Source organism: Salmo salar, chromosome 01 (genome assembly GCF_965601325.2).
Source record: "Salmo salar chromosome 01, fSalSal1, whole genome shotgun sequence".
Lineage (NCBI taxonomy): Eukaryota > Metazoa > Chordata > Actinopteri > Salmoniformes > Salmonidae > Salmo > Salmo salar.
This window is the reverse complement of record NC_138291.1, coordinates 119,257,127-119,273,654: the sequence shown is the minus strand read 5'-3', so window position 1 is coordinate 119,273,654 and position 16,528 is coordinate 119,257,127. Positions and strand designations below refer to the sequence as shown.

General features: G+C 44.2%; 1 protein-coding gene across 2 annotated transcripts in view; it reads right to left on the bottom strand.

The window, feature by feature from the left end:
• Positions 1 to 16,528, bottom strand: part of LOC106562767 (carbohydrate sulfotransferase 15) — a 174,987-nt gene that overhangs the window by 110,142 nt on the left and 48,317 nt on the right. Inside the window, exon 1 of one of the 2 annotated variants that reach the window (XM_082978780.1) lies at positions 4,955 to 5,102. The exons of the other annotated variant lie outside the window; for it this stretch is intronic. The gene's annotated coding sequence lies outside the window, so the exon portion shown is untranslated. Of the gene's footprint in view, positions 1 to 4,954; positions 5,103 to 16,528 lie in introns of those variants that run through there. 2 annotated transcript variants of the gene reach the window in all.

Below are 16,528 nucleotides of genomic sequence, written 5' to 3'. Positions count from 1 at the left end.
GAGCAGACAGGCCCCTAGACGGGGATTATCTTAGAACACGTCTAAGATAGTACTGAGGTGTACCACACTGGTCGTAAAGGAAGTCCAATGGACTTGTCCACCTCCAAAACAAATGGCAACAATAATAATTCCTTGCCATGTGTAGGTTCAACTACAATACAACTAGTAATATGCTCCAATCATGTGTTCCGGTAGATAATATTTCAGAATAAATCGGTAGGACAACTGGACCCCTTGAATACCAGTACCAATACCGCAGTCAGTCCAGCAACACTCAGTAAGAGGATTAGTAACCTCACAAGTTAAATTGCTATTGATAATAGCGACATAGGAGTCACTCAGAGTGCAACACGGGGAAGGGAATCTCCATTGCACTCTTCCAATGGTTAACACATGCCACTAATAAATAGAACCCTCCGTCCAGGAGAAAATTATTAGAAGTCATGAACCATGATCACACCACGTATGACTGGTCTAATACTTAGAGTACTTCCGTCGTGAGGTTAGCTCCTCCGGGGATAACATAGCTATGAAATTGACTTCATACCTACTGCCACTACAATAGTGGAAGACACAGTGACTTGTAGAAAACTACTACAGACTCCCTTGACACCAATTCTGACTGACCTCCAGGCATTGACCTGAAAATTACCTGACTACGTCAGACTCATTCTGAACAAGTTGTAATCTGCCAGGATACTTGGTTTTCTTCCTTTGACATGCGCGATTGTGTAAGCATAAAGGCACATGCACAACGGAACATCCAATTAGGATTTATGCTAGGATCACTTAAGGGTCCAAGCAAAATACCAGCCTTAGTAAAGTTGAACATTTACTTCTAGGCCTTTGACTCTACAGCACTCACCAGTTTTCTAACCAGAAGTCCATAGGTCATCCTGTAGACTGCCCAAAACTAGTGCCTTACAGCTGTAGACTTATCATATAGTTGTCAACTTAGGATAGTACCCTAAGCGCCACCCCGCAAATTAGGAAAGCCCTAGATATGACATTAGACAATGCCATGATAGGGTCATTTTGCCAAGACCATGGACGTAGATAGAATGCAGTCCAATTAGATGATTAAGGTGGAATAACTATATTTTGTTTTGTTTATGCTTTCATTCATTTTGTTTCATTTTCTTCGGCACATAGAAAGTGATAGAGCCATAAACAACTCCCCCATACAACCATCAGTTAGTGCCACAACGCCGCTCATTTGGGAGGAAATGTAATGACATATTTCATGAGTGTGTGTGCGTTGTTAACATCTGCCTAAGTTACTGCCCAGATATTCCAGTCTGGACGACCAGACGACGGGTCCGGAACGGCGATCCCAATCCGGACATCCGCTGCCGAGCCATGGAAAGGACTTCTTCATTTGCAGAGACCCTACCCGGGTCGACCACCAGAGGGGGGACTGCAATAGCAACCACCAACTGGACATGTGCTGCCCAGCCTTGGAGCGGACTTCTTCATTTGCAGACACCCTACCCGGGTCGACCGCCAGATGGGGACCACAACGATGATCCACAACTAGGACAACCCACGTTCATTTTTATGTTGGGTTATAACATGCAGGTTAATCGCAAGATTGAACCCAACATGGGGGGACTGTCATGACGTTGGCCTGTGGGTAAGGTTTATGACCCCCCCCCCATAAATACCTTTTACCACTTCCCCTCTCTGGGTCTACTGAAGGACTTGAATAGCCTGTGTTAAATATAGAGAGTCTGGGAACATCAAACAAATGGGGAAAGGTACCACATATTTTGTTAATAAAACCAGTTGGAAATATGCTTGGGAACGTAATGAGTATGTATGTCAGTTCGGTTGTCATCTGAGACATTATGACTGATGACAGGATGACATAAACTGTATCTGAGAAAGTATACACCCTCTAGTTATCAGAGTCACATGGAATTGTTATGCAATTGAAATGTTTGATATTGAAAATGTTTGTTAGGAGATGAAATGTAATTTTAGCTTCCGAATGAGAGATTTGGGTTTTCATAAGGAAAGTGCCCTGCTCGATCAGTGGCCAACCCTGTGAAGAGACAGGGGTTATAAACGATGAAACACCTCCCTCCCCCTCTCCACTATATAATCCTTTGACGAAAAGATAACCAGGTTGTTCCAGTACGGGAGGTCTGCAGCCTCTACGTTAGAAGGACACACATGTCAAGAACAGAACTAAGCCAACCTCGGCGTGAGCTTTGGTGGCGAATGGTATGAACTTTGAGCTTATTCACTACAGAAGTGCTACTTCCTAGCCGTTGAGTTAGCAGCGGCCGATGCTTACGTGGGCTAGGAAAGGACGGACGACGGATCCAGTCTAACAGACGGACGAAGATACCACCAGATATCCAATTGACCACCAGATACAATCTTCCGAGTAACAGGAAGATCTGTTGGCCAACCCGGCCAGCATCTACGACCAATCTACCGAAGCGCAGCTCAGAGTAAATATTTATTGCATTTTCCTTTTCCAAATGGGCGGTAATTTAGAATGCATAAGATAATGTATTTACGATAGCATAGCTGCTGTTTCTCTGTTCCTAAATCTTCCCGCTCTTTCATTCAAGCCAACCCCCTTTCCTTTGTGTAACCAGCCGTCATATCTGTTCCGTCTACCGGGACGTTTTCTGTATGACAGCATTGTATTCTGTGTATTTGTAATTCTGTGTGATTAGTTAGGTATTTAGTAAATAAATAATTAAACCCAATTTTGTATTGCTGATTCAACTTGTTAGCCATGGTTCGTGAAGATAACCAAGAATTTACAACTTTCATTATGAGACTGAAAATAAGACAAGGGTTAATATTGACTGCTATCGAGGTAAAATATTACAAAGTATTTTAAGAGTTTATTCGGAAGATAACGGCTCTATAAACGTTCTTCCGTGGTGCCCCGACTTTCTAGTTAATTACATTTACATGATTAGCTTAATCAGGTAATATTAATTACAGAGAAATCATTTTATAAGTTAGCATGCCATATCACTTAATCCGGCATAGCCAAAGACAGAACACAGCACTGGGTCAATATTGGACAGAACACACTCTGGGTTATTTAGTAACCCAGCACTGGGTCAATATTGGACAGAACACACTCTGGGTTATTTAGTAACCCAGCACTGGGTCAATATTGGACAGAACACACGCTGGGTTATTTAGTAACCCAGCACTGGGTCAATATTGGACAGAACACACGCTGGATTATTTAGTAACCCAGCACTGGGTCAATATTGGACAGAACACACTCTGGGTTATTTAGTAACCCAGCACTGGGTCAATATTGGATAGAACACACTCTGGGTTATTTAGTAACCCAGCACTGGGTCAATATTGGAGAGAACACACTCTGGGTTATTTAGTAACCTAGCACTGGGTCAATATTGGACAGAACACACTCTGGGTTATTTAGTAACCCAGCACTGGGTCAATATTGGACAGAACACACTCTGGGTTATTTTGACCCAGCCAGTAAGGCTGTGTGAATAACTAAACAAGATAGGTTGTTGGGATTACCCAAACATGGGTTCATTTAACCATCAGCTGGGTATATTAACTTTCATGCTGGGTTGACCAATCAGCTGGGTATATTAACTTTCATGCTGGGTTGACCAATCAGCTGGTTATACTAACTTTCATGCTGGGTTGACCTATCAGCTGGGTATATTAACTTTCATGCTGGGTTGACCAATCAGCTGGGTATATTAACTTTCATGCTGGGTTGACCAATCAGCTGGGTCTTTTTTAATGTAATCCTTAGGTTGTTTTCAGGACGAATGGCTTATTAGGGGCGTGGCTTTCAGCTAGATCTTATTGGCCACCCGTCAGCGTAAATGTAATTGTCACGCCCTGACCATAGAGAGCCTTTTATTCTTTATGTTGGTTAGGTTGGGGTGTGACTAGGGTGGGTGATCTAGGTTGTTTATTTCTATGTTGGCCTGGTATGGTTCCCAATCAGAGGCAGCTGTTTATCGTTGTCTCTGATTGGGGATCATATTTAGGCAGCCATTTCCCCATTGTCTTTTGTGTGATGTTGTTTTGAGTCAGTGCATGTAGCACCTCTGATGTCACTGTTCGTTGATTGTTTGTTTCTTCTTTTTTTTCCCGCTTAAATAAACATGTGGAACCTATGTCACGCTTCGCTTTGGTCTGAATGTTATTACGGCAATCGTGACAGTAATTCCTGTTCATCAATGTTAAATTTACACACTTCAAATTCAAAATTATTATTTTTTTTATTTTTTTTACACATTCTTCTATAATATTACGATGATTTATTACATATTATCATAAGGTACACCACCTTTTTGTTTCCAAACATTTACATAGGCTTTTAGGTAACTCATACACTTCTGTAAGCGTCATTGAATCTGCAAAAATGTCAGTGTTCGACCTTAACGTGATAACTATACAACAGAACAGATTAACAGGAATGGCATTTACTCTCACGGGTGGCTGCAAATAACTATCCGAAAGCCAAACTACTAAACTATGCCTCCAGTCTTCTGATCTGACCCAGCACCAATAACCCAGCACCAATAACCCAGCACCAATAACCCAGCATCAATAACCCAGCACCAATAACCCAGCACCAATAACCCAGCACCAATAACCCAGCAGTTTTTCAAATAAAACAACCCAACTAAGTGGCCCAACACCCTGCAACCCGACAATTGGGTCGCACAAATAACCCATCCTTTTTTTAGAGTGTAAAGCTGCTTGTGACCTGGAAGAGGAAGAATTGAATAAGTGTGAACAAAGAACTACATTGTGTTTCATCTAATCACAGACTCTTCCACTGAAACTGACTAGCGACATTTCCCCTTTAAAATCAGTTGACAATTCCGTCTAGCCAATTCATCCTGATCTAAAGCAGTAAAAGTGAATTATATGGAAAAACCTCTCAATCCCAATAACAATGAAACATATTATACATACATACACTTCCATTGTAGACCATCTGTTGTTCCTGCTGAATCCAGTAAAGCTCTCTCTCTCTCTCTCTCTGAGACTACAGTCTGTCTCTCTCTGAGTCAGTCTAGTAAAGCTCTCTCTCTCTCTCTCTGAGACTACAGTCTGTCTCTCTCTGAGTCAGTCTAGTAAAGCTCTCTCTCTCTCTGTCACGACACCAACGGATGGTGGCGCCCCTCCTTGGCCGGGCGGAGCTCGGCGGTCGTCGTCGCCGGCCTACTAGCTGCCATCGATCCTTTTTTGTTTCACTTTCTGTTGATTAGGTCTAGGTAGGCATGCACCTGTTTTGGGTTAGTTATTAGTAGGGGGGGGTTATTTAGTTTAGCGTAGGATGTCTGTGTTTGTGCGTGATTATGTTTCTTGTCCGTTTTGTGAGCTTGAGGAACGTGTGCTGGTTTTCCTCTGCCTGTGGTTGGTTTCTTTGTGTTCACCGCCGCAGAAGTATTTAAGGGCTGCGTCCCTATTTTTTGGCGACCATATCTACTTTCTGGAATAAAGAAGTGTGGTCAAGAATTCTCTGTCTCCTGCGCCTGACTCTACCTCTCCTGCTTTCTTGAGCCAGCCCGTGACACTCTCTCTCTCTCTCTCTGAGGCTACAGTCTCTCTCTGAGTCAGTCTCGTCTTATCATAGTAGTAGCAGATGTGACAACAACGTCCCAAAAGCTGTAATTGATGCAGATATTCCGGCACAGAGCGGATAGGGCTGTATTCAGGATGTTGGTTACATCCTGGTAAAAGTGCTGACTAGCAGTTATCATATGCATCTCTCTCTCTGTGTGTGTGTGTGTGTGTGTGTGTGTGTGTGTGTGTGTGTGTGTGTGTGTGTGTGTGTGTGTGTGTGTGTGTGTGTGTGTGTGTGTGTGTGTGTGTGTGTGTGTGTGTGTGTGAGTGTGTGTGTGTGTGTGTGTGTGTGTGTGTGTGTGTGTGTGTGTGTGTGTGTGTGTGTATGTGTGTGCCTGCGTGAGTGTGTGTGTGTGTGTGTGTGTGTGTATGTGTGTGCGTGCCTTGCGGGTGTGTTTGTGTCTGTATGCTTGAGTCAGGAACCAGGTAACAGAGAGGGAAGCTTGTATTGAAACCTGCTGATTACATCTACATTAACATCAGACAACATGGCTACATTTACATTTATATCAGACAACAACGTGGATTTCAACTATCGTGAAAAACTTCTGAGTTACAATCCTCCAGTAAGAATCCAGCTGTGTTCAGACAGTATAGTAGAGCAGATAAAAGTACTATTTTAATGACTTGATAATTCCCAGAGCAGGGCAGAACAGGGCAGGGCAGGGCAGAACAGGGCAGAACAGGGCAGAACAGGGCAGGGCAGTGCAGAACAGGGCAGAGCAGGGCAGGGTAGAGCAGAACAGGGCAGGGTAGAACAGGGCAGAACAGGGCAGAACAGGGCAGGGCAGGGCAGTGTAGAACAGGGCAGAGCAGGGCAAGGTGGAACAGGGCAGGGTAGAGCAGAACAGGGCAGGGTAGAACAGGGCAGAGCAGGGCAGTGTAGAACAGGGAAGGGCAGGGCAGTGCAGAACAGGGCAGAGCGGGGCAGTGTAGAACAGGGCAGGGCAGTGCAGAACAGGGCAGAGCAGGGCAGTGCAGAACAGGGCAGAGCAGGGTAGTGTAGAACAGGGCAGAGCAGGGCAGTGTAGAACAGGGCAGAGCAGGGCAAGGTAGAACAGGGCAGGGTAGAGCAGAACAGGGCAGGGTGTGTGTGTGTGTGTGTGTGTGTGTGTGTGTGTGTGTGTGTGTGTGTGTGTGTGTGTGTGTGTGTGTGTGTGTGTGTGTGTGTGTATGTGTGTGCCTGCGTGAGTGTGTGTGTGTGTGTGTGTGTGTATGTGTGTGTGTGTATGTGTGTGCGTGCCTTGCGGGTGTGTTTGTGTCTGTATGCTTGAGTCAGGAACCAGGTAACAGAGAGGGAAGCTTGTATTGAAACCTGCTGATTACATCTACATTAACATCAGACAACATGGCTACATTTACATTTATATCAGACAACAACGTGGATTTCAACTACAGTCCAGACTGTAGTAATATTCTGGACTGTAGCGGGACTGTAGTAATATTCTGGACTGTAGCGGGACTGTAGTAATATTCTGGACTGTAGCGGGACTGTAGTAATATTCTGGACTGTAGCGGGACTGTAGTAATATTCTGGACTGTAGCGGGACTGTAATAATATTCTGGACTGTAGCAGGACTGTAGTAATATTCTGGACTGTAGCAGGACTGTAGTAATATTCTGGACTGTATCAGGACTGTAGTAATATTCTGGACTGTAGAAGGACTGTAGTAATACTCTGGACTGAAGCAGGACTGTAGTAATACTCTGGACTGTAGCAGGACTGTAGTAATATTCTGGACTGTAGTAATATTCTGGACTGTAGCGGGACTGTAGTAATATTCTGGACTGTAGCAGGACTGTAGTAATATTCTGGACTGTAGCGGGACTGTAGTAATATTCTGGACTGTAGCAGGACTGTAGCAATATTCTGGACTGTAGAAGAACTGTAGTAATATTCTGGACTGTAGCAGGACTGTAGAAATATTCTGGACTGTAGCGGGACTGTAGTAATATTCTGGACTGTAGCGGGACTGTAGTAATATTCTGGACTGTAGCAGGACTGTGGTAATACTCTGGACTGTAGCGGGACTGTAGTAATATTCTGGACTGTAGCAGGACTGTAGTAATATTCTGGACTGTAGCGGGACTGTAGTAATATTCTGGACTGTAGCAGGACTGTAGTAATATTCTGGACTGTAGCGGGACTGTAGTAATATTCTGGACTGTAGAGGGACTGAAGTAATATTCAGGACTCTAGCGGGACTGTAGTAATATTCTGGACTGTAGCGGGACTGTAGTAAAATTCTGGACTGTAGTAATATTCTGGACTGTAGCAGGACTGTAGTAATATTCTGGACTGTAGCAGGACTGTAGTAATATTCTGGACTATAGCAGGACTTTAGTAATAGTCTGGACTGTAGAAGGACTGTAGTAATATTCTAGACTGTAGCAGGACTGTAGTAATTTTTTGGACTGTAGCGGGAATGTAGTAATATTCTGGACTGTAGCGGGACTGTAGTAATATTCTGGACTGTAGCGGGACTGTAGTAATATTCTGGACTGTAGCGGGACTGTAGTAATATTCTGGACTGTAGCGGGACTGTAGTAATATTCTGGACTGTAGCAGCACTGTAGTAATATTCTGGACTGTAGCTGGACTGTAGTAATATTCTGGACTGTAGCAGGACTGTAGTAATATTCTGGACTGTAGAAGGACTGTAGTAATACTCTGGACTGAAGCAGGACTGTAGTAATACTCTGGACTGTAGCAGGACTGTAGTAATATTCTGGACTGTAGCAGGACTGTTGTAATATTCTGGACTGTAGCGGGACTGTAGTAATATTCTGGACTGTAGCGGGACTGTAGTAATATTCTGGACTGTAGCGGGACTGTAATAATATTCTGGACTGTAGCAGGACTGTAGTAATATTCTGGACTGTAGCAGGACTGTAGTAATATTCTGGACTGTATCAGGACTGTAGTAATATTCTGGACTGTAGAAGGACTGTAGTAATACTCTGGACTGAAGCAGGACTGTAGTAATACTCTGGACTGTAGCAGGACTGTAGTAATATTCTGGACTGTAGTAATATTCTGGACTGTAGCGGGACTGTAGTAATATTCTGGACTGTAGCAGGACTGTAGTAATATTCTGGACTGTAGCGGGACTGTAGTAATATTCTGGACTGTAGCAGGACTGTAGCAATATTCTGGACTGTAGAAGAACTGTAGTAATATTCTGGACTGTAGCAGGACTGTAGAAATATTCTGGACTGTAGCGGGACTGTAGTAATATTCTGGACTGTAGCGGGACTGTAGTAATATTCTGGACTGTAGCAGGACTGTGGTAATACTCTGGACTGTAGCGGGACTGTAGTAATATTCTGGACTGTAGCAGGACTGTAGTAATATTCTGGACTGTAGCGGGACTGTAGTAATATTCTGGACTGTAGCAGGACTGTAGTAATATTCTGGACTGTAGCGGGACTGTAGTAATATTCTGGACTGTAGAGGGACTGAAGTAATATTCAGGACTCTAGCGGGACTGTAGTAATATTCTGGACTGTAGCGGGACTGTAGTAAAATTCTGGACTGTAGTAATATTCTGGACTGTAGCAGGACTGTAGTAATATTCTGGACTGTAGCAGGACTGTAGTAATATTCTGGACTATAGCAGGACTTTAGTAATAGTCTGGACTGTAGAAGGACTGTAGTAATATTCTAGACTGTAGCAGGACTGTAGTAATTTTTTGGACTGTAGCGGGACTGTAGTAATATTCTGGACTGTAGCGGGACTGTAGTAATATTCTGGACTGTAGCGGGACTGTAGTAATATTCTGGACTGTAGCGGGACTGTAGTAATATTCTGGACTGTAGCGGGACTGTAGTAATATTCTGGACTGTAGCAGCACTGTAGTAATATTCTGGACTGTAGCTGGACTGTAGTAATATTCTGGACTGTAGCAGGACTGTAGTAATATTCTGGACTGTAGAAGGACTGTAGTAATACTCTGGACTGAAGCAGGACTGTAGTAATACTCTGGACTGTAGCAGGACTGTAGTAATATTCTGGACTGTAGCAGGACTGTTGTAATATTCTGGACTGTAGCGGGACTGTAGTAATATTCTGGACTGTAGCGGGACTGTAGTAATATTCTGGACTGTAGCAGGACTGTAGTAATACTCTGGACAGTAGCGGGACTGTAGTAATATTCTGGACTGGAGCAGGACTACAGTAATATTCTGGACTGTAGCAGGACTGTAGTAATATTCTGGACAATAGCCGGACTGTAGTAATATTCTGGACTGTAGCGGGACTGTGGTTATACTCTGGACTGTAGCAGGACTGTAGTAATATTCTGGACTGTAGCGGGACTGTGGTTATACTCTGGACTGTAGCAGGACTGCAGTAATATTCTGGACTGTAGAAGGACTGTAGTAATACTCTGGACTGAAGCAGGACTGTAGTAATACTCTGGACTGTAGCAGGACTGTAGTAATATTCTGGACTGTAGCAGGACTGTTGTAATATTCTGGACTGTAGCGGGACTGTAGTAATACTCTGGACTGTAGCGGGACTGTAGTAATATTCTGGAATGTAGCGGGACTGTAGTAATATTCTGGACTGTAGCAGGACTGTAGTAATATTCTGGACTATAGCAGGACTGTAGTAATATTCTGGACTGTAGCAGGACTGTAGTAATATTCTGGATTGTAGAAGGACTGTAGTAATACTCTGGACTGAAGCAGGACTGTATTAATACTCTGGACTGTAGCAGGACTGTATTAATACTCTGGACTGTAGTAATATTCTGGACTGTAGCGGGACTGTAGTAATATTCTGGACAGTAGCAGGACTGTAGTAATATTCTGGACTGTAGAAGGACTGTAGTAACATTCTGGACTTTAGCAGGACTGTAGTAATATTCTGGACTGTAGCGGGACTGTAGCAATATTCTGGACTGTAGCAGGACTGTAGTAATATTCTGGACTGTAGAAGGACTGTAGTAATATTCTGGATTGTAGCAGGACTGTAGTAATATTCTGGACTGTAGCAGGACTGTAGTAATATTCTGGACTGTAGCGGGACTATAGTAATATTCTGGACTGTAGCAGGACTGTAGTAATATTCTGGATTGTAGAAGGACTGTAGTAATACTCTGGACTGAAGCAGGACTGTAGTAATATTCTGGACTGTAGCGGGACTGTAGTAATATTCTGGACTGTAGCGGGACTGTAGTAATATTCTGGACTGTAGCAGGACTGTAGTAATATTCTGGACTGTAGAAGGACTGTAGTAATACTCTGGACTGAAGCAGGACTGTAGTAATACTCTGGACTGTAGCAGGACTGTAGTAATATTCTGGACTGTAGCGGGACTGTAGTAATATTCTGGACTGTAGCAGGACTGTAGTAATATTCTGGACTGTAGCGGGACTGAAGTAATATTCAGGACTGTAGCGGGACTGTAGTAATATTCTGGACTGTAGCGGGACTGTAGTAATATTCTGGACTGTAGCAGGACTGTAGTAATATTCTGGACTGTAGCAGGACTGTAGTAATATTCTGGACTATAGCAGGACTGTAGTAATATTCTGGACTGTAGAAGGACTGTAGTAATATTCTGGACTGTAGCAGGACTGTAGTAATTTTTTGGACTGTAGCGGGACTGTAGTAATATTCTGGACTGTAGCGGGACTGTAGTAATATTCTTGAATGTAGCGGGACTGTAGTAATATTCTGGACTGTAGCGGGACTGTAGTAATATTCTGGACTGTAGCGGGACTGTAGTAATATTCTGGACTGTAGCAGGACTGTAGTAATAATCTGGAGTGTAGCAGGACTGTTGTAATATTCTGGACTGTAGCAGGACTGTAGTAATATTCTGGACTTTAGCAGTACTGTAGTAATATTCTGGACTGTAGCAGGACTGTAGTAATACTCTGGACTGTAGCAGGACTGTAGTAATATTCTGGACTGTAGCAGGACTGTAGTAATATTCTGGACTGTAGCTGGACTGTAGTAATATTCTGGACTGTAGCGGGACTGTAGTAATATTCTGGACTGTAGCAGGACTGTAGTAATATTCTGGACTGTAGCAGGACTGTAGTAATATTTTGGACTGTAGCAGGACTGTAGTAATATTCTGGACTATAGAAAGACTGTAGTAATACTCTGGACTGTAGCAGGACAGTAGTAATACTCTGGACTGTAGCAGGACTGTAGTAATATTCTGGACTGTAGCAGGACTGTAGTAATATTCTGGACTGTAGCAGGACTTTAGTAATATTTTGGACTGTAGCAGGACTGTAGTAATATTCTGGACTGTAGAAAGACTGTAGTAATACTCTGGACTGTAGCAGGACTGTAGTAATACTCTGGACTGTAGCGGGACTGTAGTAATATTCTGGACTGTAGCAGGACTGGAGTAATATTCGGGACTGTAGAAGGACTGTAGTAATACTCTGGACTGTAGCAGGACTGTAGTAATACTCTGGACTGTAGCAGGACTGTAGTAATATTCTGGACTGTAGCAGGACTGTAGTAATATTCTGGACTGTAGCGGGACTGTAGTAATATTCTGGACTGTAGCAGGACTGTAGTAATAATCTGGAGTGTAGCAGGACTGTTGTAATATTCTGGACTGTAGCAGGACTGTAGTAATATTCTGGACTTTAGCAGTACTGTAGTAATATTCTGGACTGTAGCAGGACTGTAGTAATACTCTGGACTGTAGCAGGACTGTAGTAATATTCTGGACTGTAGCAGGACTGTAGTGATATTCTGGACTGTAGCTGGACTGTAGTAATATTCTGGACTGTAGCGGGACTGTAGTAATATTCTGGACTGTAGCAGGACTGTAGTAATATTCTGGACTGTAGCAGGACTGTAGTAATATTTTGGACTGTAGCAGGACTGTAGTAATATTCTGGACTATAGAAAGACTGTAGTAATACTCTGGACTGTAGCAGGACAGTAGTAATACTCTGGACTGTAGCAGGACTGTAGTAATATTCTGGACTGTAGCAGGACTGTAGTAATATTCTGGACTGTAGCAGGACTTTAGTAATATTTTGGACTGTAGCAGGACTGTAGTAATATTCTGGACTGTAGAAAGACTGTAGTAATACTCTGGACTGTAGCAGGACTGTAGTAATACTCTGGACTGTAGCGGGACTGTAGTAATATTCTGGACTGTAGCAGGACTGGAGTAATATTCGGGACTGTAGAAGGACTGTAGTAATACTCTGGACTGTAGCAGGACTGTAGTAATACTCTGGACTGTAGCAGGACTGTAGTAATATTCTGGACTGTAGCAGGACTGTTGTAATATTCTGGACTGTAGCAGGACTGTAGTAATATTCTGGACTGTAGCAGGACTGTAGTAATATTCTGGACTGTAGCAGGACTGTAGTAATATCCTGGACTGTAGCAGGACTGTAGTAATATTCTGTCTGGTCCTTGTTAGCGTTAGAGCGAGTGAGAGAGGGCGGATACATTTTTATATCTGACTAAACCAATAGTGTGCAACTGCAGGCAATCCTGCAAATGCAATCCCCAAACGGTAGACTCCTTGCTAGCTAGCAGGAGAGACAACGGTAGACTCCTTGCTAGCTAGCATGAGAGACAACGGTAGACAGCTTGCTAGCTAGCAGGAGAGACAACGGTAGACAGCTTGCTAGCTAGCAGGAGAGACAACGGTAGACAGCTTGCTAGCTAGCAGGAGAGACAACGGTAGACTCTTTGCTAGCTAGCAGGAGAGACAAAGGTAGACTCCTTGCTAGCTAGCAGGAGAGACAACGGTAGACTCCTTGCTAGCTAGCCCCAATCCTTCTACATCCCAAATGGCACCATATTCCCTATTTAGTGCACTACTTTTGACCAGAACCCATGCACCCTATTTCCCTATATAGTGCACTACTTTTGACAGGGGCCCATGCACCCTATTCCCTATATAGTGCACTAATTTTCACAGGGGCCCATGCACCCTATTCCCTATATAGTGCACTACTTTTGACCAGGGCCCATGCACCCTATTCCCTATATAGTGCACTACTTTTGACAGGGGCCCATGCACCATATTCCCTATATAGTGCACTAATTTTGACAGGAGCCCATGCACCCTATTCCCTATATAGTGCACTACTTTTGACCAGAGCCCATGCACCATATTCCTCTATATAGTGCACTACTTTTGACCAGGAACCATGTACCCTATTCCCCTATATAGTTACAGTACAGTTTGTTCTCTCTCTTTCTCTCTCCCTCTCTCTCCTCCCCCTCTTTCTCTCTCCTTCTCTCTTTCTCTCTCCCTCTCTCTCTTCGCCCCCTCTCTTTCTCTCTCGCCCCCTCTTTCTCTCGCCCCCTCTCCCTCTCTCTTTCTCTCTCCATCTCTCTCTTCGCCCCCTCTCTTTCTCTCTCGCCCCCTCTTTCTCTCGCCCCCTCTCTTTCTCTCTCCCTCTCTCTCTTCGCCCCCTCTCCCTCTCTATTTCTCTCTCCCTCTCTCTCTTCGCCCCCTCTCTTTCTCTCTCGCCCCCTCTCCCTCTCTCTTTCTCTCTCCCTCTCTCTCTTCGCCCCCTCTCTTTCTCTCTCGCCCCCTCTTTCTCTCGCCCCCTCTCTTTCTCTCGCTCTCTCTCTTCGCCCCCTCTCTTTCTCTCTCGCCCCCTCTTTCTCTCGCCCCCTCTCCCTCACTCTTTCTCTCACCCTCTCTCTCTTCGTCCCTCTCTTTCTCTCTCGACCCCTCTCCCTTTCTCTCTCCCTCTCTCTCTTCGCCCCCTCTCTTTCTCTCTCGCCCCCTCTCTCTCTCTCTCAGAGAGTATAGCCTTGGAGGATTTGTCTATTGCTTTGAATACAACAAACAGAGTCATTATCAGGTCCAACTGCAGCCCAGCCTGCCCATGCCGTTAATATTCTTTACCAAAGGTTTCAGGAAGTGGATCTCTTTCTTGTTGCCCTGGTTTTGAATGTGTAACAGAGTTTAGATCGTACAGTACCGTAAGCTGACTCCACAGCTTGACATTTAAAAAAAATGTAATTATACATTTTAGTCATTTAGGAGACGCTCTTTTTCCAGAGCGACTTACAAGAGCAATTGAGGTTAAGTGCCTTGCTCAAGGGCACAATAACATATTTTCACCTAGCCGGCTTCAGGATTCGAACCAGCGACCTTTTGGTTACCGACCCACCACTGGGCTACCTTCAACCCACCGGCATGGAGGAATAGGGTAGCATTTGGAACATATCCTCTTGTCTCTTCCTGAAGGGAGACAGACAGACCCTAGATGAGAGAAGCGCAGGCTGTTCTACAAAGCTGGTTGATTCCATCTCCTCGTCCATCCTGTGTTTGTGAATGTGTGTGTGTGTGTGTGTGTTTGTGAATGTGTGTGTGTGTTTGTGAATGTGTGTTTGTGAATGTGTGTGTGTGTTTGTGAATGTGTGTTTGTGAATGTGTGTGTGTGTTTGTGAATGTGTGTGTGTGTTTGTGAATGTGTGTGTGTTTGTGAATGTGTGTGTGTGTTTGTGAACGTGTGTGTGTGTTTGTGAATGTGTGTGTGTGTTTGTGAATGTGTGTGTGTGAATGTGTGTGTGTGTGTTTGTGAATGTGTGTGTGTGAATGTGTGTGTGTGTGTTTGTGAATGTGTGTGTGTTTGTAAATGTGTGTGTGTGTGTTTGTGAATGTGTGTGTGTGTGTGTTTGTAAATGTGTGTGTTGTGTTTGTAAATGTGTGTGTGTTTGTGAATGTGTGTGTTTGTTTGTAAATGTGTGTGTGTGTGTGTTTGTGAATGTGTGTGTGTGTGTGTTTGTAAATGTGTGTGTGTGTTTGCAAATGTGTGTGTGTGTGTGTTTGTAAATGTGTATGTGAGTGTGTGTTTGTGAATGTGTGTGTGTTTGTAAATGTGTGTGTGTGTTTGTGAATGTGTGTGTGTGTTTGTAAATGTGTGTGTGTGTGTTTGTGAATGTGTGTGTGTGTTTGTAAATGTGTGTGTGTGTTTGTAAATGTGTGTGTGTGTGTTTGTAAATGTGTGTGTTTGTGAATGTGAGTGTGTGTTTGTGAATGTGTGTGTGTGTGTTTGTAAATGTGTGTGTGTGTTTGTGTGTGTGTGTGTGTGTTTGTGAATGTGTGTGTGTGTTTGTGAATGTGTGTGTGTGTGTGACAGGCTACACATCATGTAAAGGGGCCTTTTTGTCCATATTGTTTGTTTTTTTTTTCCCCTTTTTTTTCCCCCAATTTAGTGGTATCTAATTGGTAGTTACAGTCTTGTCTCATCGCTGCAACTCCCGTACGGACTCGGGAGAGGTGAAGGTCGAGAGCCGTGCGTCCTCCGAAACACGACCCAACCAAGCCGCACTGCTTCTTTACACAACACCTGCTTAACCTGGAAGCGAGCCGCACCAATGTGTCGGAGGAAGCACTGTCCACCTGGCGCCCGGTGCCGCCTCAAGAGTCGCTAGTGCTTGATGGGACAGGAACATCCCTGCCGGCCAAATCCACCCGTAACCCGGACAACACCGGGCCAATTTAGCGCCGCCCCATGGGTCTCCTGGTCGCGGCCGGCTGCGACAGAGCCTGGACTCAAACCAGGTTCTCTAGTGGCACAGATAGCGCTGCGATGCAGTGCCTTAGACCACAGCACCAGTCGGGAGGCCCATGTAAAGGGGTCTCTAATGAGGTATTAATACAACAGCTATCTGTTATCACCACACTGAGGATGTAAAGGAGTAAATGAAGTATCGAGACCACTGCTATCTGTTACCACCACATTGAGGTTGCATCCCAAATGGAACCCTACATAGTGCACTGCTTTTGACCAGAGCCCGATAAGCCATTTTAGGACGCAGGCTGAGATATGGAGCTCCACACAACCACTTAATCGCACGGTCTCATATCTCTAACGTCTCTACTATCTCTATCATCTCTCACATCTCTCATGTCTCTCCTGTCTCTCCTGTCTCTACTATCTCTAACGTCTCTACTATCTC